Source organism: Equus asinus, chromosome 22, assembly GCF_041296235.1.
Source record: "Equus asinus isolate D_3611 breed Donkey chromosome 22, EquAss-T2T_v2, whole genome shotgun sequence".
Taxonomy (NCBI): domain Eukaryota; kingdom Metazoa; phylum Chordata; class Mammalia; order Perissodactyla; family Equidae; genus Equus; species Equus asinus.
In genome coordinates, this window is record NC_091811.1 from 22,815,428 (window position 1) to 22,838,245 (window position 22,818).

A 22,818-nucleotide genomic window follows, 5' to 3' on the forward strand; every position below is an offset into this window, starting at 1 on the left:
TTTCCACCTTTGTGTATTCCTTCTACTTCCTGAAATACTTCTCCACTTCTCCGATGCTATGCAAATCCTAGCACAATCCAAGTTCCGCCTACTTCTTCTGAACCTTTCAGGCCACATTGGCTCATGCTACCTGTCTTGGGGCTCCTATCACTGACAGTGTTAAGTTATTTAATGTGTATATTAATATTTCTTTAGCTAGACTATGATCTCTTTGAAAGCAAAGACTCTGTCATAATTGTATTACCAGAGCCCTTGAATTCAACATAACATAATTAATACTTATTTCTTGATCTGTTGTGGGTGTTCCTGCTTTTGTTTCCCTTTTCTATTACGTTTCCGTCTTTCCAAGCCAACAGAAAAAAAATATGGTCTATTTAAGGGGTAGCAGATAATTGCTTTTTGTTTCTACTGGTTTTGGCTTGTGGCAACCAGGTTCCTAATTTGTGCATATGCACGCATACTGAGTGTGTGATTTCCCCCATTACTCCCCGTTCCAAGCAATTTATTTATGGTATTCTTTGGGATCTGTGTTCAAGTTGTTTTCCTCCACTAAAGTTTCTTTTTTGCTTCTTTGAGGCCACTGACGATATCACTTTAAATCAAATTCTTGGTTTGAGGTTTTGACTAAATGTTGTAAACATGTTTGAAGGCTGATTTGTGGTCATGAATTCTCAGTGGAGATTCTTTTTTCTCTCTTCCCTCATTTCCAAGACTGAAACCTATAGAAAATTTGTTGTTCCCTTTTCTGAGGAAGAAAGGTTTTTAAAAAATTTGTTTGTTTGTAGTTCACCGTGACAATGACAATAAGAGAATAGCCTTCCAGTATTCCAGGTGTGTGTGTTTGTGTGTGTGTGTATGGGTGGGGGATAGTTTCTATTAATTAGTCTCCAACTTGATAGTGATTTTTCACTAGTGAGCTTGAGTGAGTGCAGGTTTTGTGATTGTCCTTTTTCCTCATAGGCTATAAAATGGATGCTCTAGATTACGCTGGTTGGGCAGATGATCTTAGCTCAGGTCTCAATTTCAGGCTTTACTTCTCTCCTTGGATTTTTGCTTTTACTTTATTTTGTTAAATCTCTGAGCATTTCCTTTGATTTTTGTTAGCTCAGCTATGCACAGAAAAAGATTTTTTTCAATTATATCTAGAATTCTCAGTTCTTCTTTTTTTCTTAAAGATTGGCACCTGAGCTAACAATCTGTTGCCAATCTTCTTTCTTCTCTTTTATCCTTTCTCCCCAAAGTCCCCCAGTACATAGTTGTACATTCTAGTTGTAGGTCCTTCCAGTTGTGCTATGTGGGATGCCCGCCTCAGCATGGCTTGATGAGGGGTGCTAGGTCCGTGCCCAGGACCTGAACCAGTGAAACATTGAGCCGTCAAAGAGCACGCGAACTTAACCACTCGGCCACAGGGCCAGCCCCAAATTCTGTTCTTTGAATTGAGGTGGTTGTTCTTGATGTGGTCAATGATCACTTACTTAATCTCTTAGATCCATTTCAGTATCAGTTTGTAACTTTCACAGAATGATCGTGTTATGATTTTGGATTGGGATTTCACTGAATTAACAGAAGAACTCAGGAAGACAATGTCATTACAATACTTATTCTTCTCATTCTTAGACATGGTTTATCATTCCATTTATTTACATCTTAATTATATCCTTTAGTAAGGTTTGTGTTTTTCTTTTAAAGCTCTTACACTGAGGTTTTGTAAACTTTTTTTTTAATAGAATTTATTTTCTTAGAACTATTTTAGGTCAAAGAAAAACTGCACAAAAAAGTCCAGAGAGTTCCCATATATCTCCCCTCCATCCCCTCCCTCCCCCTCCAACATACAGTTTCTCCTGTTACTAACATCTTGCCTTGGTTTGGGGCACTTGTTAGAATGGATGAACCTCCCAACCCCTGGTAACTACTGACCTTTTTACTGCCTCTATAGTTTTGCCTTTTCCAGAATGTCAAATTGTTGGAATCGTATAATCTTTTCATATTGGCTTCTTTCATTTAGCAATATGTATTTAAGCTCCATCCCTTTTTGTGGCTTTAAGCCCACTTCCTTTTATCTCAGAATAATATTCCATTGTATCACTGTACCACAGTTTGTTTATCCATTCACTGAGTGAGGTACATCTTGATTGCTTCCAGTTCTTGTAATTATGAATAAAGTTGTTATAAACATTCATGTGCAGGTTTTTCTGTGGACAATACCTACAAGTTGATTGCTAGATCAGATGGTAAGAGTGTGTTTATGTAAACCTTTTTTTAACTTGCTTTTTCTATTGGTCACTGTTGTATAATTAGCTAAGACTTACATAGTACTTACTATGTGCTAGGCATTATTTTAAATCTTTTAGTAATCTTTTACTTGGCGAACTTGTTTACTAGCTTGAATAGTCTGTCACTTGATTTCTCTTGAATTTTCTATAAAGGCAATTATATTACCTACAGTTATTGACTCTTTCCTCGCTTTCTTTTCGGTATCTGTGCCTTTTATTTGTGTATTCATTTTTTTATTGTTGTTTTCTTTTCTCCCCAAAGCCCCAGTACATAGTTGTATATCCTAGTTGTACATCCTTCTAATTCTTCTACATGGGACGCTGCCTCAGCATGGCTTGATGAGCGGTGTGTAAGGCCATGCACTCCTTTCGGGTGTTAGCAGCAACCTGGAACACTGTATCGCCTCTGTGACCCAGTTAGTTATGCTAACTGCTCCAGTCTGGAAGCCGATGCTGAGCTGTTTACTGCTGGACTCTGTGTAGGTGTGTGTGTGTGTGTGTGAGAGAGAGAGAATATTTGTGTTTGTGTAGGAGGTGTGGAAGCAGGGCCAACTTGCCTGACAGCTTTACATTCAATCTCTAAACTGCCACCCTAATGATTGTCGTTGGCTCTCTATTCCCCTTTATTTTTATTAATTATGAGTTAGAAGAGTCTTAAGAACTAATCTCACCCTTATCAGCCATCTTGTCTAGAATTTGCACCAAATTCCCTTCCTCAATTCAATCTTATCAGATTTCTATCTTTTAGACATATATAAATATTTCTAGTTTTCTAGTGACATTCTTTCTCTTTTCCTGTATAGTTAAGGATTTAGTCCTTATTTTAAATTCATTTTCAAATGAATAATCATCATAGACCATTCTGTATACATGGACATCATCTTGCATTTTCCAAAAGATTCATAAATTATATCACCAAATTCTCTCCACAAGTCTGAGATAATTATTATAAATTCAATTTGAGAAAAATAGATTGAAGTCTTAACTGAGATTCACACTATTAACATACAGCAGAGAAAGACTGAATGAATGCTCAGAGGAGCATAGCTGTTAAAAGCACAAAATATACAGTCAGACAGTCTGGGTTCAAATTTCACCTCAATTATCAACTAGTTGTGTTACTTTTGAAAATTATTTAATTTCGCCATCTCTTAGTTTTTTGTCTGCAAAATGTTATTATTTATAGTATTTCCCTAAAAATATTGTAGTGAAAATTAGATTTAAAGAGCTTAGAACTGTTCTAATCACATAATATGCACTCAATAAATAGTAATTGTCATTATTATTGTGATTATTTTGAACTCATATCCAGAATATTTTACTACATCATCGTTAGGTAAGACCAATTTTAAAGGTCCCTTGGAATTTTGTGATAAGATCATTAAAAATTTTCTTTTTCCAAAAGTTCAAATATGCTCAAAAACACACGCACAGACATATAAAAGTATTGTCTAAGCATTTGCAATGATAGCTCGACTTGGTGCTTCCCAGGTTCTAGACAACACAAAAGGTCTCAGGACAATAGCAATGAACAAGACAGATATTCCCGTCTCTCACGGAGCTTTCATCCCAGAAGAGGAGACAAGCATAAAAAAATGATTATACTAGAACAAAGCCATTACAATTATACTAAGGGCTTTAAAGTAAGAAATTATGTGGCAATGCACTGCTCAAAAGACTTAGAAATAATTGAGTTCAATTACAATGACTGGAATATTATCTTCCTAAAGGCACATATGGAAAATAGTTGCTTTTTAAACTATTAAACAATGTTAAGGCAGAATATCCATGGATTCCATCAAAAGAATCAAAAACAGAAATTTAACATTTTCATCTTTTACTGTTCAAATGAGGAAAACAAGGGATCTGACAGGCAGAAAAAATCCAGATCTTTGGAGACATGTACTCTAATGTGAAGAAAGGACAGGTCTTTTGTTGTTGTTGCAAGGGTCTGAGGGAGATGGCTAAAACAGATCAAATATACATTTGTAGGTTTATGGATAGTAAGTAGCATGTTACAAAATTGTTACATCTGAATATTTATCACACCTTCAAATTCATACATTGAAATTCTAACCTCCCAAGATGATGGTATTGCAAGGTGGAGCGTTTGGGAGGTGCTTAGGTCATGAAGGTGGGGCCTTCATGAATGAGATTAGTGTTCTTACAAAGAGACCCCACAGAGATTCCTCTGATTCCTCTACACTCAACCATAGGAGAACCCAGTGAGAAGTTGCAGTCTGCAACCCTGGACGAAGGCCCTTGCCCAACCATGATGGCACACTGATCTTGGACTTTGAGCCTCCAGAACTGTGAGAAATAAATTTCTGTTGTCTATAAGTTACCCAGTCTATGGTATTTTGTTATAGTAGCCCAAACGGACTAAGGCAAATCAAAAGTAAGAACTTCCTATGTATTGATCAGAGATTACTGAATGCAAAAAATCCTTCATTACTTGTGTCATCGATCTGTGTTTTATTCCCAGTTGAGCCAATATGACGTAGCCATCAGGTTCTAATGATTAACATTATATAAAATTATCAAATATACTAACTGCCTACCATGTCCTAGGCACATTTCTAGGCATTTGGGGCATATTAGTGAGCAAAACAGATAAAGATCTCTGACCTTGAGGTACTTAAGTCAATAGAAATGTCCACGTTTCTCCACCTACCCTTTCTTGTGGAGAGAGCTGAGGGAGGAGCAGGATGCTGCTTCTGATGATAAAGCTGAGGGCAAACTAAAGATAATGGAGCTCCAACCAATGAAAGGGACAGCTTGATGTTCCTCTTCCTTGTTTCAGTGATGTCTGCAGACCTGAGTTCTCTTCACAGTTTACCACTTAATAAGCAACTACACTTGTGGGTTCAAGTACATTTGAAAGTAGGTTTATTGTTCAGGCAGTCCTTAACCATCCCAACCATCACAGGCCATCTCTATGTCCAGGGAGAATATTCAGGGCATGTGGAGAGGATGGGTGACCTTTCCAGAGTAATGTTAGGGAATAATGGAAATCTAAGCCAGTACAATGAACTGAACAAGGAAAGATTGTTAAGGAAGTATTCTTAGAAGACAGAGTGAGATTTGGTGGATTTAGTTGTCATTAAAACAGTCATCCAGGATCCTGACACATAGATTTTTGCCTCAGGGTTTCTGACTGAGGAGCTTATATGAAAAGAACAGCGGACAAGAGAAAAGTACACTGCCATGGAGCTGCATCTAACACAAAGATAAGAACCAAGGTCAGAACACAGGGTGAAAAATGTATTGACAAAACTGCCTATGGTAATCCTATAACTGCCCCAAATTAAAGTGCTTGGCACCTATTTTTGTTCTTGTATTTACATATCAGGTCTTATAACCCTTGGTTAGTCAATGTTTTTTTGTGCCCTTAGTTAATTCTTCCATCTCTCTCTCGAATATTGGCACATCCATCACGACTCAGATGTCTGGCCACATGAACCATGCAATTTCTTTTCCTCTTTTTTTCTTCTTTCCATCTCAAAAGTCATTTGAATCAATTGCATATTATTTCTTTAGGTTTGCTAATCGATCTTTTCAGCTTGATTGTACTTAGTATAAGTGATAATTAATACATATACAACATCTCAATAAGTCAAACCTGTGTATGGAAAGCTTTCTTTGTAGGCTTTGAAATTATTTGGGTGAGCACTGGCTAATACAGGACTATTTGGTATAAACTAGATTGGAAGTACAGAGGCCTAAACGAACCCTACGACTCAAAAAGGCTGAGCACAGAGGGCAGGCTTGCCTACTTGTTGACCTAGTCAAACGATGGGGAGAGAAGAGAGTGATTGGTCTGCCTCAAGGGGGCAAGCCCAACTAGAGTTTACTCCAGGAACTGGAAGAACAAGAGAGTGTATCTCATGGATTCTGAAAAAGCAAACTACCCTTAAAATATGGCCCAGTTAATATCCTAACATCTTTGGTTCTGAACAAGCAAATTAGCAAATTCTCTCTGGAAAATGAGCAGAAAGGGAGGTGGGAAGAGAGGAGAAAGGGTGGGAGAAAGGATTGGAAACATGGGAAGGAGCACATGAGTGCATGAAGAAGGGTAAACAAGCCTCTCTCCCCACAAGTCCGCCAGTGCGAACCCACTGTCCTACAGTTACAAAACGAACCCAAAGTTTACAATGAAAAGCACCACCACAGGAGAAAGTGCCTCCTCTTATCAATTTTTCAAAGAAAAGTCCTCATGCCTTATAAATTAAAATCCTAAAAGAACTCCTAAATTCCAAAATACTCTGCTCCCCAATGTCTAGTGCTGATCCTATCCAAGCCATTCTATTGTCCTTTTGCTGTAACTGAGCTTGCACCATCTTTCACTTGAGTAATTATAGGTCCTTGAGTCTCCAAAGTTCAAAAATATCCCTTTTGCTTTCCACTCACAGTCTCTTATATGTCTCATTTTCTAAAGAATGAAAAGGATAATTGCACATAAAAGAATATTATAAAAATATCTATATACTTAAGTTTAGAAAATTTGCCTTGAGTAATAACATTTAATGAGCAAGAGCAATGTTCCCTCATTACTATTGCCAGCCACAGAGGTAGGAAAATGGAAAAAGAAAAACCAAAAAAAGGAAAAAAATTATTGTTTCAACTTAGACTACTAGTCAATTTCTACCAGATGTTCATAGTCCACAAATTGTGAGCTAAAATCCAACCAGAAGAAATATCTCCTTTAAGAAGTTGATAGTGATTTTAGGCCTTATCTATATATTCTCTCTCAGAGATTGGAATGTGAAATTCTCTGCCTTCTTTAAAATTTTATAAACATTGTCTGTAGTTTACTTAAGGAATTCTTCTTCCCACTATTTTACGAGAAACTTCAGAATTTCCATCTCCTTTTTGAACCTTGTGTTCTTAGCATTACAATGGTAAATGGAGTATTTCTTCCACAGTAATTTTTAAGCAGGGCACCGTTATTTGCAATAGGGGAGTCCAAGCAATCTTAGCCTTTATTCAAGTCTTCTGCTCTGGAAGATGTGTGTCTTTGTCCCCCCCAGAAGCCCCAAACCTTTGAGCCCTATATTGTCACCATTACCTTCTGTTGTGACGTTCTTTATGCCTATTAATTCTGTTCACTAGAAGAGGCTTATTTTTTGCTCCCAAGGTCAATTCAGCTGGAGAATTGCTCTTACATCATGCTTTTAATAATTAACTCCTTTTTTTATTCAGGCATAACTTACATATAGTATAGTATATAGATCTTAATTCTATAGTTTGATGAAAATTTACATACAAATATACTTGTATAACTACCTTCCAGATCAAGATAAAGGACATTTTTGTCAGCTTATTCTTGAATTGAGCTCTTGATATTTTGGGAGCAAAGTCTGTGCCCCAAGGTCCAGGTGAGGAACAGTATATCCCTTTCTATAAACTCTCTCCTTTCCCCAAGCATACTTTTTTCTAGCTTCTGAGGTTTTCAGGCCCTGAGTAAATTGCACTCCTTAAGGGGCTGCAAGAGATCTGTCTATTCCACCTCCTATCCTGAAGAAATGGACTCGATTTCTAGTGTTACATTTTTTTTCAGACGTGCGTCTATTTTTTTCAAGCATATCTAACTTAATTGTTTTAATTGCATTTCTATGATGACTAAGGAAGTTGTTATTGGCCATTTGGATCTACTGATTTGTGAAGTGTCTGAATCCTTTACCTATGATTGTATGGGTTTTCTTTAATAAGCAACTACACTTGTGGGTTCAAGTACATTTGAAAGTAGGTTTATTGTTCAGGCAGTCCTTAACCATCCCAACCATCACAGGCCATCTCTATGTCTAGGGAGAATGATTTGAAGTGATTCTTGATTTGAAGTGATTCTTCCTAATTTCTGGATACAGGCCTTTCTCAAGGACGTGCATTGCAAATATCTTTATTCTTTGTTGTATGGTTAGCACTTTTGGTGTCCCGTCAATTGCCGTTTTTATGATTTCCTATCATACTTTTACAAGGCACCTTGCAAGAATTTCTGAAACCAGGTACTACTGGGAAAATGATTCCACTCTTTTTTTTTGTTTTTGTCTCCATAAAATCAATCTTGACCTATGAAATTAAGTCTCTCTCTTTTTTAGCCCAATCTTTACAATCCACAGGTAGACGTATAAAGCTTTGTTTCTCTTTCATATCTGTTTAGTCTTGCTTCTAAGTTCTCAAATTTTTCTCTCAAGGAAGTTGTATCTTCTTGCTTTTACTCTGCAACAGGACACTCAAATCTTAACTGTGTTAAAAGAACAAGTTGTTTTGTTTGTTGGTTGGTTCTTCCCCTCATACGAAGGCTGATGTGAGTCTGAATGCCTCTCTGCCTTCCATGTAGCTGCTCAGTGATTCTGGCTGCTTTGATCTTACGCCTCTAACAACCGAACACAAGGCCTCCATATTTCCTGAAGAATCACATAGGGCTTTTCACTACCACAAACCAGAGATGACACATGTCACTTCTGCCTAGAACTAATCGTATGGCTCTAGCCAACTATGAGGAGGCTGGGAAGTATAGTTTTCCCTGTTCCCAGGAAGGAAGCTCATGAGAAGGGATTTGGTGAACTTACAGCATTATCTCCACCGTAGCAAGATGGCCTCCTTCTTTTCACTTCTTACTCTTTTAAGTTTTTGAGCAAACAGATTCTACAGGTAAAGCATTCCAGGTAAAAATCTTTTAAATGTCCTTGTTGCACCTAGTTGTTTAATTATTCCGATAGACAGCCAGTACTTCACTCCAACACCAGGCTCTCCCACCCCCTTGCCATATATAAAGGATTGCTGTTAGTAGGTCAGATAAGCTGATTTGGCTCTCACAGTGAAAGATAAAAAGAAACAAAACCAAAAAAAGCTGAAAGAAAATCCCTCTGCTGTCAAAGTAGGTGAACATTGCACATAATTTTTGAAATTAAACCTCATGATGGAATCATGAAGAATTAATGATAGATAAAAGAAATAATCTGAGACTTGTGCCATAATGAAGGGTGTTTATTCTAGAATACAAAAGACTGAAGAATCTATGTATTTATATGTGGTAAAGATGAATAAATATAACTGAGTTAGCATTAAGGGTTGTATCCATTTTAAGGCATGAGAATAAACCACTATAAGAGGGTGTATAACTTCCTAGGAATAAGACTTTAGACCTTCAGATTAGGTAGTTGTTTTAAAAAAACCTGGGAAGACATACTGAGAATCTCAACATATCAAATTTAAACGGGATATTGGCCTCAATAAAGAAAATTGTATTTGCTCTCAAAATTCTAATTTTTTTAAGCTACAAGTTTTGTTAATCAGCAAAACAATCACAGCCCCTTTACTTTCTATTTTCTTCTTGGAGGAATATGGCAGTTGGCTCTGAAGAAACTGTTAGAAGTTTTGTGTGGAAGGATAGAAGCCTAACACAAATGGTCAATTCAGTAAAGTTGAATGATATCATGCTCTTTTAGAACATTCCTCTCTGAATTAGGAATATCAGACAGCTTTGAGTAGCTTTTAGTGGTGTTCTTGCTGTTCCTCATAGTCTTACTGAATTTTGTACTTTGACCTTTCTTGACATATCTATCTCTCCTACCAATCTCAACAACCTAGGGAAATCTGCATGAAGAGCCCTTTCTAAATCCTACACTGGAAAACTTTCATAATGAGAAAGCATTGCACATCATTGAGAATGAGGCTATCGATCATGAAAAATCCATAACAGTAAAATAATAAGGATGATAATGCCACGCCTTTATCTCCTGGTTTTCGTGTTTTGGGACTCTTGTGGGACTCAGTGTACAAAAATAAGTATCATTTTACTGATTATTTCTGATACACTCCAATTCCCAAAGGGTTGCAATGGAGACGTACCATTTTTAAATGAAAGACAGAGCAAAATTAATATGCCTTTGAATTCAACGAAGCACTCAGGTAGGGCAAACGGCCTCCAAAGTCATTTATAGTAACACCTATTTCAAACTGTCACAAATATATATGGCACATAGAAAGAAAGCAATCTCAGGAATTGAGACCCAAATTTTACTTCTGATTCTTTTCTCATAATGAGTAATATGAACATGAAAAAGTTATTAACACACTGTAGGTTTTCCTTCACTTTTCTCATCTTAAAATTAAAAATGTGGGAAAAAATATTCTCTGATATTATTTATAGCTTCATCATTTTAAGATAAAATTTAGATTTATAAAGTTGCTTAATAGAAATCTAGTTTTTAAAATTTATTTTATTTTATTTATTTTATTTTGTAAAGATTAGCACCTGAGCTAACAACTGTTGCCAATGTTTTTTTTTCTTCTTCTCCTCAGAGCCCCCCAGTACATAGTTGTATATTCTAGTTGCAGGACCTTCTGGCTGTGCTACGTGGGACACCGCCTCAGGATGGCTTGATGAGCAGTGCCATGTCTGCGCCCAGGATCCAAACCGGCGAAACTCTGGGCCGCTGAAGTAGAGTGCGCAGACTAACCACTTGGCCATAGGGCCAGCCCCAAAAATCTAGTTTTTCTTTTCAAGCAAGGTTAGCCCTGAGCTAACATCCATGCCCATCTTCCTCTATTTTATGTGCGACGCCTTCCACAGCATGGCTTGACACATGGTGCATAGGTCGCACGGGAGAACCCCGGGCCGCCAAAGCGGAGTATGGGAACTTAACAACTGTGCCACTGGGCCAGTCTCCCAAAAATCTAGTTTTTAAAGGAGAAAATTAAAGAGCTATATCTAGTGGGAGAAAATTATGTCATAGGTACATTTATTCATGTACATTGGAAACAATTAATATTGTTTTGTAAACACAGCACAAATGGTAAAAGTCAGTTTAGAACACACACGCTTGATCATACATAGACAAAACATGCTGTTCTTTCTCAAATTTGCACCACTAGATGGAGCCCGTGAAGGAGTGGCATTTTCGGAGATGGAACTCTGAGGATTCAGATTTGAAATGGAAGATTCCAATCCCCATAAAAATCCACATGGAATCATGTTCTTCCTTTTAGTTAAGGCACTTTACATTGGTCTTAGATAAACAGAGTGCTAAGCTGGGCTGGTCATCTATCCTACTTTTATTACTATTTTTCTTATTCCCTTTATTCTGCTTTGAAGTTAACTAGACAGCTTTTTAAATTTTCTAAACTAAAATTCAAGTAGTCTTTTATCCAAATTGTGTGATTCAGAGCAAAGAACCACAGTCCAGTTACTTAGTATTTTTCTTCAGAAAAGTGAAGTGGATGTTCTGAATTATCTCTCAGGAAAGCCATGGGGATTTAAGCAGGAAAAGAAGGAAGTTCAACAAGCCAAGATCTTGGATGGTTTTCTTTTACTCTATTTGATTACTCTATTTGATAACTCTGAGCTTCAATTTCCTCACCCATTAAATGGGAAAACTTTTACCCATCTTTTGTGGTTTTTGCAAGGACTAGATGAGGTAGCAGTGCCTTGCACACAGCAGCTGCTTAGTAAATGCCAGTTTTTCTTTCCTTTCTGAGCGTGTTTTACACCCATTGTTAAGTAATTCAAATACCCATCATAACCAAAATAAGAACTAAGATTCTAGGGGTTTTGAAATCAGACTGACTCAGGATGAATCCCACCCATCCTTAGTTGTGTGACCTTGGAGAGGTCTTAGTGTTCTCATTTGCAAAATGGGAATAATAACAGAACATGCTTACTAAATTTTTGTAGGGATTGCATGAGATAAGCTTATAAAGTACTTAGCACAGTGTAAGCCCTGTATAAATGCTCAGTAAACATTATCATTTAAACCAGTAAAGATTGAAACAGATATTCTGATTAAGCTTATATTGATAAGAATACAGGATTTAACAAAAGACAGTAGTGGAACCACAATGTGGAGGGCCAGTTTATAATAACTATTGCTCTGTTACCTCGTAAGAACACTTTTGTGTTACTTTTAAAGAAACCAGCATGTTCAGCTGATCAGTGATTCTAAAGCTCCCGAGCTCACCTCTGCAATGTGCGCCTGTGCCCTACCACAAGCTGACCATCTCACACCCAGTACCAAACTGCTCTCAACTCTCAACGCTAGCTATCCTATTTGCTTGCTAATTTCTGCATTTATCTTGTATAAAAGAAATAAAAAGACAGCTAACTGAAGTGTTACCTCACTTCAGCGATAGCTCTGATTCTTCTCTGCCAATGTCCCTTCCTCCCAACAGATTGTCTCTACTGCCTTGGCTTCTGTCTCTTGTTTTAACTTTCTTCTTGGCTTTCTTACCAACTCAGCTCCCCACCCCCTTACACACTATTAAATGCCGTCAGTAGATGGGAGGTAATTCTCTCTTTCATCCAGCTCTAAGCACTCAAAAGAAGGAATTCATGCATTCTAAGGAAGATCCACAACAGTATCATCGTCTTCCTAATCACTAATATTTATGAACGTTTATGATACGCCAGGATAAGCCATTTATATGTATAATCTCATTTAATTCTCACAAAAATGTTGTGAGTTAGTTATTCCTATTTCTTTTTCATAGATAAAGAGAATGAAGCTTAGAGAGGTTAATTAGTTTGCCCAAATTATACAATTAATAAGTGATGAAGACAGATTTTGAAACCACATCTGACTTCAGGGCACAAGCACAGAACCCGTGTAGTCTATTCCTTAGAACCAAAGGAATAACTCTTGTTTAGGTGTATTCTTTCAATCAAGCTTTTTCCTAGTGCCTATAAAATAGTCTTTTTTTGCAAGTTTTCATTGATAAAATAGTAGTTTCACTCGTTAGAAACCCTGCTTAGATTCTCAGCCTGTGAGATAAGCACGTCTTTAGAGAGTATTTAGTTCAGCTCTTTCAATTTTAATGCCTGAGGTCAAAGAGATAATAAACAGAGGAGCCAAGTCTTGAGTTCATGGAAATCATTGCATTTGACCTTTAATGTTTGTGCAAGAAAGCCAACTTTTTTAAAACTCCATAATTCCTGTCCATTGAAGCCAGTTTGTCGTATATTCCCTTCCAAGTTGCTGTTGTTGGGGAGGGGGAAAATCCCCCCTCCCCCACCCTTCTAGGTTTTTCTGTCTGGTCTAAGAATTAAATTGACATGAGATAGATTAAAAGGAGAAAATCAAATTTAGCTTTTTTTGTATGGGGAATCCACATAAACGTGAGAGATTCCAATGACAGCCAGGCAAAATGAGATATATATGCCACTGGGACCAAAGAAGAAGCAGACAGGGGTCTGGGGCTTCAAAGAGAAGGAGGACAGTTTATAGAAAGATGGGAAAAGCAAATGTTTGGTAAACGAGTGTTTGCCGTGCTATGCAGAGTCAAAGGGACGCAGAGAGGACATCGATCAAACAGGCTTTGCTGAGTTTCCTCCAGTCTACACACCTACCTCATATTCTCTATAGATATGTCTAGCTATAGCTCTTCTTCTTGGAAAAGATCTTTTACTGAAATCCTTTTAGGCAGTTAAGGGGGAGGTAAAACCTCTTCCTGGGTCTTCGGTTTCTTCAAAATAATCAGCCTAAAATAATCCTCATGCAAAGAGACACATTTTGGCATGGCAAGTTTTGCTCCCTTACACTGTAAAAAGTGCCATGCCCCAGCAAATGACTAGCTGTACCCTCTCCACAACTTCCAACTCCCCACTTCCAACATAGCTGCTAATGGACTCTGATGTCATAAATTTTATTTTCACTTCTTGTCAATTTTCTATGAACTAAATTAACCCTAAATTGGATATGGTATATTCATGTGGGTCTCTTCTTCGTAGACTCTTACCCTGGCACTACTTAATGATTCCTTTGGCTCTACTGACAAATCAGAAAGTTCTTCCTAAATCCTCCCCCAGAGTAGTTCCTATGTCGTCAAGCGATTACAATTGTCTTTTCTTAATCTCTCATTATTTGTTATTCTCATCACAGTTAAGGAAGACTGTAGAAGCCGTATTATCATTTGACAATTTTAATAACACAGAACACAATGAGATTAGTGATAAATCACATGCAGGAAATGTTCTGGTTGAAGCAACCCATCAAATAAAAGACTGGAGGCCCTTCCTGTGTAGCAGCAATACTATTATTGGGGGCTTTCTGGGATATTTTTGGTGAGGAAGATTAACCCTGAGCTAACATTTGTTGCCAATTTCACTCTTTTTCTTTGAGCTTGAGGAAGTTTGTCCCTGAGATAACGTCTGTGCCCATCTTCCTCTATTTTGTATGTGGGATGCCACCACAGCATAGCTTGATGAGCCATGCATACCCCAGGCCCCCAGGATCTGAATCTGCAAACCCCAGGACCCCAAAATGGATCACGTAGCTTAACCATTATGCCACTGGGCCTGAACCCGCTATTATTATTTTTTTATGAACTACATAAGTGAGAAACTGCAAATTTCTCCAGAAGAGAGGAGAATATAACTGATTTAAAGATGCTTTCCTTCTTTCTTTTAGGTACTCTGCTGCCTTTGAGCACAGTCTAGCAAAAGGTTCAAGACCAAGAGTGGTATGTCTGATATGGTGACATATATGGTAAAGTTTTGATGAGTGGACATGTTAGCAATTAGAGTGTCTATCCTCAGTCATTTTTCTGCTTTCCTTTTTCCCAGAACAAAGAACAAGAGTGATAGAATTAGATTAACATATCAACTCCAATTCCAAAGGAGCAACACCCAGGAAAATTTACTCTGCAGATAATTTGTTAAGCCATGATTTCATTTCATGTTTGTTCTTTAAATCTATTGATCCTTCTATCAGTTACTCAGGATGTGAATTATTCTAATCACCAGTACAGACTAATAACCAATATAGATTAACATTCTAAAGTTTCTCATCTCTTCCTAAGAGTTGTGCCCTTTTGCTTCATATGTATGGTGTTGAAATTTTAGGGAGAGATTTGGTTTCTTTTGAATAGTATTTCTAACAGGTAATTGAATGAATCAATCAAAAGACAATTTCTTCTTGACATAGTTGTCACTTTGGTCAATAAAAATAAATTTTTACAATCTTAAGCAATTAATTTGATCAAATAGTTGTTTTTTGGTGTGTCTAGTTTTAGAAATACAGCCTCCTTTAATCTATTTACTTTAAACTAAGGATGTATTTATATAGAGGATATAAAAGAAATATGTGATGTGGCTTCTTGTCCTCAAGGAACAGACAATCTTCATGACAGAGGAAAGCTTGCATACACTTAGAAGGTGGTATATAGAGGAGTATTAATTTCAACATTTGACTCCTAGACTATATAATACAAACAAGTGATACACACCCCCGTGGACCTGGCATACTAAGACAATTATTAAGTTGTTAGAATCAAGTAAAAAGAGATTAAAAAGGGCCAGATGAAATGTGCAAGAATGGACTATACTTGGTTGGATGACTCCTCCATAGCTGGGTTTGCAGTTATTATAGTATAATTGCTATCAAAATGAATATGAGAAAGTTGTGCTTGGAATAAGATTGATAATAACTATTGTTATTTGAACCTCTCCATCCTTATGAATTCCATTATCTTAGAAAGTTGTACCATTTTTTAACAGAGAAAAGATATAACATAACTTCAAAATTAACCTACAAGTTAACCTCAAGTGTCATTACAAAGTTTTCAACTAAATTTTAAAATTATATATTTAGGTCTTGTAATCCACTTTTTGATTCTTATTATCTTATCTCCTATTCCATTTTGTGTGTTGCATTATTTATTTGGCCTTATATTTTCTATTGATGTTATATATTACTCAAAAACAAACAAAATGGGAAGCCATTTCAAAAATAAAAAATAAAAGGAACATGAAAACTATTTGAATTGTAGCTAAGAATGTAATAATGTATAAAGGAGCTAATATAGAAGCTATACACAGAAAGACCACAGTGTGGCATCCTAGCATCATGCACGACATCATGAAACTACATCTAGAAGCATAATCACAATCTAATGAACACTAGCTTAAATGATTGTAGATTGTTTCTTCCAAGGAAGTTATCACGAGAAACAAGGGTTTAAGCCCTATGCTCAGTTGTGTACATGTTTGATTTTCCCTGATTCAAATCTAGTTTTATCCTTCCTACGGCAACCGCCCTTTGCTCCTAGTCAAACCTCCCCTTGTCTAAAATGAAAACCTAATCCTATCTAATTCTCAAGATAGCTATGTATCAGCTCACCGTTGAACTTCTTGAGCAAATATCCTTCATTTGTAAAATTCACTTTGTAACTGCTCTTCAACCAATAACAGTTTGGTTTCCAGTGAGAGCCATCTGTTAGAACTTGTTTTCAATCAGCCTTAAAATGAGTTTGTATTTGACACTACTGTTCATCCTTTTTTGGAAACTTTTCTGTTCTGATTTGGTGACATTATTCTAAATTTATTTTTACCGTTAGGTTGTTACTATTTAATCTATTTTACTAGTTCTTTCTCAATCCCTTCTTTATATGATGGTGCCCTTTAGAATTTTGCAACCAAAAGGACTCATCAGTTAGTAAGTCTTATTTACAGAAACCCAGAGAATATATTTTGTTAATTCTTTACTTCAAGTTCAAGGGAAACAGTCCAGACAATACAGATTTCATGAGATAATGGAGTTTGGAGAGTGAATAATTTGTCCTTGAGTTCCCTCTAAGAATTAAAATGTTTGTTCTTGAGACTCAGAGCACAAGATGCAGATGACAGAGAGCTTCCCCTTCTGATTTTTTTTTCTCAGGCCCATCCACAGACCTTTATCTTCTTAACTCCTCTGGCCCCTACTTGTCTCTTCTTGTATCTGATCTCTGTGAGAGGGCAGTAATTTTCTGCCCTTTTAAATTCTGCTGTTGGATGGAGGGAGAGAAGGACCTTAGATCCTACATGTGGAGGCAGAAAGGAATTATGAAGAGGAAAAGAATTCAAAGTGATGTACTGTCTTAGGTCAGATTCTTTAGAAGCCAAAATTGAAATGGGAATGTTTTCAATATATTCACTGAGGAATTTTCCTGGGAGTGGGGTGGGTGAGGGAAGCAGGGTAGGGCAAGGAATAAAGTCAAGGAAGAATATGGTCTCCCATGGAAACTAGCTTAGTCTGACCTCACAGAGAAAGCTCTGGAATACCAATTGCTCCACCAAGTCCCACTTGAGACCAGGAGGCCGTACTTTCATACCCTCATGTTAGAGAGTTGCTGCCCAGGGCAATTATCTAGAGAAGAAGGCAGCTGTGAGGGCTAGCAGCCAATATTCCCAACAACTGGATGGTGGGAACCCTGGTTGGTAAAGGGAATTAGGGAAGGGCACCCACAACGCTCACTCCCTTTAGCCTTCAGATGGAGGATCTGAGAGTATATCATAATTTTTCACCACAAATTTTAACCCTTGCTACTATGTTAGGGCTAGACAAGTATCTATCTTCATCTCAGTATTGAGTCACATTAAAAAGACCCCATTCAAGTATGGAAAACAAATAATAGCAACTCTCCAGAAGAGAAAGCTGGAAGACAGCACCTTAAGCAAGTGATTAAGTAATTATTACCAGTATGAACACCTGGTGCTATCACATGCCCCCTGATAAGATAGAAGCTCTTCACCTCCGTGGTATTCTTTCCAAATATCCATGCCTCCAGTTTAATCGTAAGAAAACATCAAACACAAATTGAAAGGTATTCTGTAAAATACCTGACCTGTACTCTTCTAAAGTATCCAGATAGTGAAAGATAAGGAAAGACTGAGGAACCCTCACAGATTAGAGGAGACTGAGAAGTGACAACTAAATGCAATGTGGGATCTTGTATCGCATCCTGGAACAGAAAATGAACATTAGTGCAGAATTCTAATTCTGGTTAGTGGAACATTCTAGGGAAATCTGAATAAATCCTGTAGTTTAAGAGTATTATAGCAATGTTAATTTCTTAGCTTTGATAATTGTACTATGGCTGCATAAGATGTAGACATAAAGGAAAGCCAGGTGGCAGATGTACAGGCACACTCTCTACTTTCTTTGCAACTATTCTCAAATCTAAAATTATTCCAAAATTAAAAGTTAAAAAAAAAATCTTATTCTATTTCCTCTGACTCAGAAGTACAGCATTGGGACTGTGGTGAAGAAAAACCTGCCATTTTATTCATGCTTGAAAAAGTTGATGAAATAATATTCCTTATGGACAATGAAAAATTAATAACATAAAAGAATATTTACATCATTCATAACTTCTATGCTAAATATTCAGCGAGGTGGATTACTAGAATTAAGGAGACTGATGAAAGAAAATCATGTAATAATTATAACTCTTTCATAAAAAGGATTGTAAGCTACTCCCAAACTTTAAATTCTCCAATTCTGTGACTCTCCCTATTAAAGGAAAATAAAAGTTACAGAGAAAAGGGAAAATGAGTTTTGTCTTAATACTTTGTTGATTCTATAATTATATTTTTCTTCCTTTTTCCTTTAGAAAGTCAATTCATAACAAGTTTTATTTAGCTTGTTTTCTATACTTTTATTTTTTTTTACTCTTTTATGTCCACTGTTTCTTATTCTATGGTATAATGACCAACAGGGATTACTATTTTCATACGTTAAATTTTGTTTGACATTAGAAAATATCAAAATGCCATTATGAATCATTATGAAAGTTTGTAATGCTTCCTGGCATTCATTAATTACTGATAATATTTACTTGGATTTTAATAAAAAATTTATACAGGGCTGGCTCCGTGGCTGAGTGGTTAAGTTCGTGCGCTCCGCTGTGGCGGCCCAGGGTTCGAATCCTGGGTGCAGACATGGCACCGCTCATCAGGCCACGTTGAGATGGCGTCCCACATCCCACAACCAGAAGGACATACAACAAAGATATACAACTGTGTACAGGGGGGGTTTGGGGAGATAAAGCAGAAAAAAAAAAAAGATTGGCAACAGTTGTTAGCCCAGGTGCCAATCCTTAAAAAAAAAAAGGAAGATTGGCAACAGTTGTTAGCACAGGTGCCAATCTTTAAGAAAAAGAAAAAATTTATAGCCTAATGGATCTCATGGAAATCAGGAGCATTAGTCCTGGTGAAAGTTTGATCAGTGCTTCTTAAATGGCAGTAAGTTTGGATAGACAAGATGTACAGTGTGCAAAAACTTATAAAAACAAGTTATTTATGTAGATTAATGTTTATATAACCAAGATAAAAAAAATAAATAAATGGCAAGCAACAGGATTTATTGGAGTCTATGAGGAGGCCATTTGGTGTAAAACTCGTTTTTCCAAAAAGGGCCTGACGTGGCCCTTGAGCATGCATTGTATATCTGCTTCAAGTATTTACTATGTCCCAAAGACAAGAACAGTGCCCTTAAAGATAAGGATGTGACTTCCCCCACATCAGGATTTCCTTAAGGATAAGCATGTCTCGCTAAGCTAGAAATTGATTGCTGATCTGCTGTGCTCACCTTGTGACCACCCACATCAAGACCCAAGATCACTGACCTGCTGTGTTCATGGAATTGCAGAAGTGCTGTGCTGGCAAAGCAATCTTGTGACTATTGTAAAAGGGACATTCCAATCATATATGATACGTACTCTTTGACGGTATGTAACCACTCTGTACACCCCCACTTCTTTGGAGTGCTCCATTACTTTGTGATAGGACTCTCCCAGACTATATGGTCCTCAGGTCTGCCTTGTAATAAACTCACCCCAATTTTGATTTATATATTGGTTATGGATTACTTGTGTTGACAAGAATCAGAGATTCAGGATTGTAAGGAAATTTTAGGGATCTTCTTTCTGATTTGATTACTCTCTTTAGCAATTCTTTGTCTAAAATAGTATATATTTTACTAATTTATGTTTTTTAATGTCTATCTCTCCCATTCAATGAAAGAAAGGACTTTTGTTTTGTTCTGTTTGCTTCTATATTGTCAGTGCTGACAACTCCGGCATATGCAGTAGACGCTCAATGAATATTTGTTGGAAATTAATCAATGAGTAAATAAATGAATTAAAGGTATCTATATCTGTTGATCATCCACAATTTAGATTTCCTATGCCATATTTCAAGTAAGCCTACATTTAAAAACTTCCAGTGATAAAAAAGTATATATGTACAAAAATATTTTTTAATTCTATGTAGAACTGTAATAAGATTTTATTAAGACAAACATGAGTTGAAACATCTTTATCGAATGTGAGTAATTTCTTGCCTTCAATTTATTTCAAATATGTGTATCCCAAATATACATATATATTCTAAATGTATATATATTCTGAATATATACTTTCCAAATGTATATATAAATATTCCAAATATATATATATTCCATATATAGCATATGTGATATATATCAAAATATTACAGCAACCAGGTTGGAGCTGGTCTAACAGCCAATTTATAATTTCACCTTAAATATTGTTGTGTATAGTGCACAATTTTATAGTACTTTCATAGTATTTTCTCACATGATTTAAGGAGAGAGATGAGCTAACAGAAGAGCGTAATTAAGGAGACTATGGACATATCTTTGACTAAATTCCTTGTAGAAGTACAGAGAAGGTAAAAAGTCTCACAATTCCTTTTTCTTTTACAAATAAGGAGAGGCCAGATATATATCCTGGATATACACAATCTTTTGAGGCAAACCAACAGAGTGACGGTCAAGATTCAAGTCACACCATATTTAGACCCAGTCCTGGAAAATGACACTCTAAGTAAGAACCTAATCTTCCTATCTATTGTTCTGAGGATGCTTGTACAAAAGATAATGCCTGCAAAGGTGCTATGAAATGCTGTGGTACCTCTATGTGCGGCCTGAGGTACACACATCCTCTTCTGGTTAACCCTGTCATTTTCAATCCACCTCCGCAATCTGAGGCATATGTGACCTTCTCATATGTGACTTTCTTATCTTAAAATACCTTCTGCATCTTTTGTCTTATATTCTAACCCAGAGTCATATATTAAATCCAATTATAACTATAGTATAGAATTTATAGTTAGAGTAGTCTAGAATTTGGACCACTTTCTCCATGGTATATAAAAGGGCAATGCCATCTCAGAAGAACATTCTATGTATATTCCACCTGATTTTTCTTATTTGTTCATTCATTCATTTGTCTAACATTTATTGAATACCCACAATATGCCAGGCACTGAGAATACAGTGATGGACAGGACAAATGCAACCACTTCACTCATGCAGTTGATGATTTTAGCAATGTTCTTTATCCTTCACTAAGCAACTAGGACTTTTCCTCTCCTTTGTGTTTCCTACTGCTCCTCTTCCTTTTCCACGGCAGCATAAATTCCACCCCATCTGAGAGTCAGAGGTGAGTTTTCAAGTCTTGGTTGAATTATTTCTTTTTCTGTTTCCACCCTGAAGGCCTCCCTTTTCCCTAGCCCCAGAGATTGGATGGAGAAATGGTTTCAGAAGGAGGTATCATTGAGATTTTTTTATGACTCATCTCTGCCAAGATATTTCCCTCTCAAGTATTCTTCTTAAAATCCCCATGTCATTAAGTGCTTAGCATCATCTATATTAGGGTCCTATGTCCAATTTGTGTATTTACTTATTTTTGAGTTCTAAGGGTACTGGGAGTAACCAGACTGCAAAGCATATGATTTCTGCTGTCCAGATGGGGATCCTTGGGACCAGTAGGGGATTCCCAAAGTTTATGTAGACTATGAACTCTAAGAGATTTGGGATTTGGGGACATTTTGGAAGGCATACACCTCAATTTGACCAGGATGCCTATAGATAATTCTGAAAGTTCACACACTGTCCAGGTTCTTTGTTTCTGTTTTGTCTTGTGACGTAGCTGGTGTTATTTTAATCTTTCTTCTTCTATTGATCTAATCTTTTAATGTTTGCTTTGGAAAACATACAGAAGAAATCCAAGGCACTGACATTTATCTATTTGCCTAAGTTAAAACATGTAATAGATCAGTGAGATCATGAGAGTCACACCTTATGATGTCCACTTCAGTATGATGAAGTTTTCCCATTTGCGTAGTTTGAAACTTAATAATTTAAGAAATATTTAATGAACCCTACCTTTTACACAGACATGATCTATAACATGGCATGACAATGTTGAGTCATATCCATAGTAAGTTGTATGAATTCAGAGAACAAAGAGATCTCTGTATAGCTGACTATCTTGGCAAAAGTTCTAATTTGTTTTATATTTTATCTAACAATGGGGAAGAATGAACTCTAGGAAGAGAAATTGCACATAAATATCTACTAGTATGTTTCTTTTATGACTTTTCAAGGAAAACTTCGTTGAATCTTAAAATAATTCTGTGAGGTAAATGGGCCATTCACTGATAACAAAACAGCAGAAAAAAAATATGTTTACTAAAAGTTCATGGCCAAACTTTGCATATAGCTCAGCCTTTGCTATGTTGCACAAGACTTGCATTCAATATACTTCTCTGCAAAGCTGTAATTCTGATTTTGCTTTACTGAGTCAAATAGGAAAGAGATCCTTGCATTTCTATAGCACTGAGGTGAAAGTGAGCTCATAGCTGAGGGAAGAGATGCAGCTAATCTTGCTTCCAGTCTCTAATTGGCCCTAAACATGGTGGACCTTAGACGTCTTGAATTTTGAGCTGTAGGTTGATGATAATGCTAGTGAAGAATTTAAATTA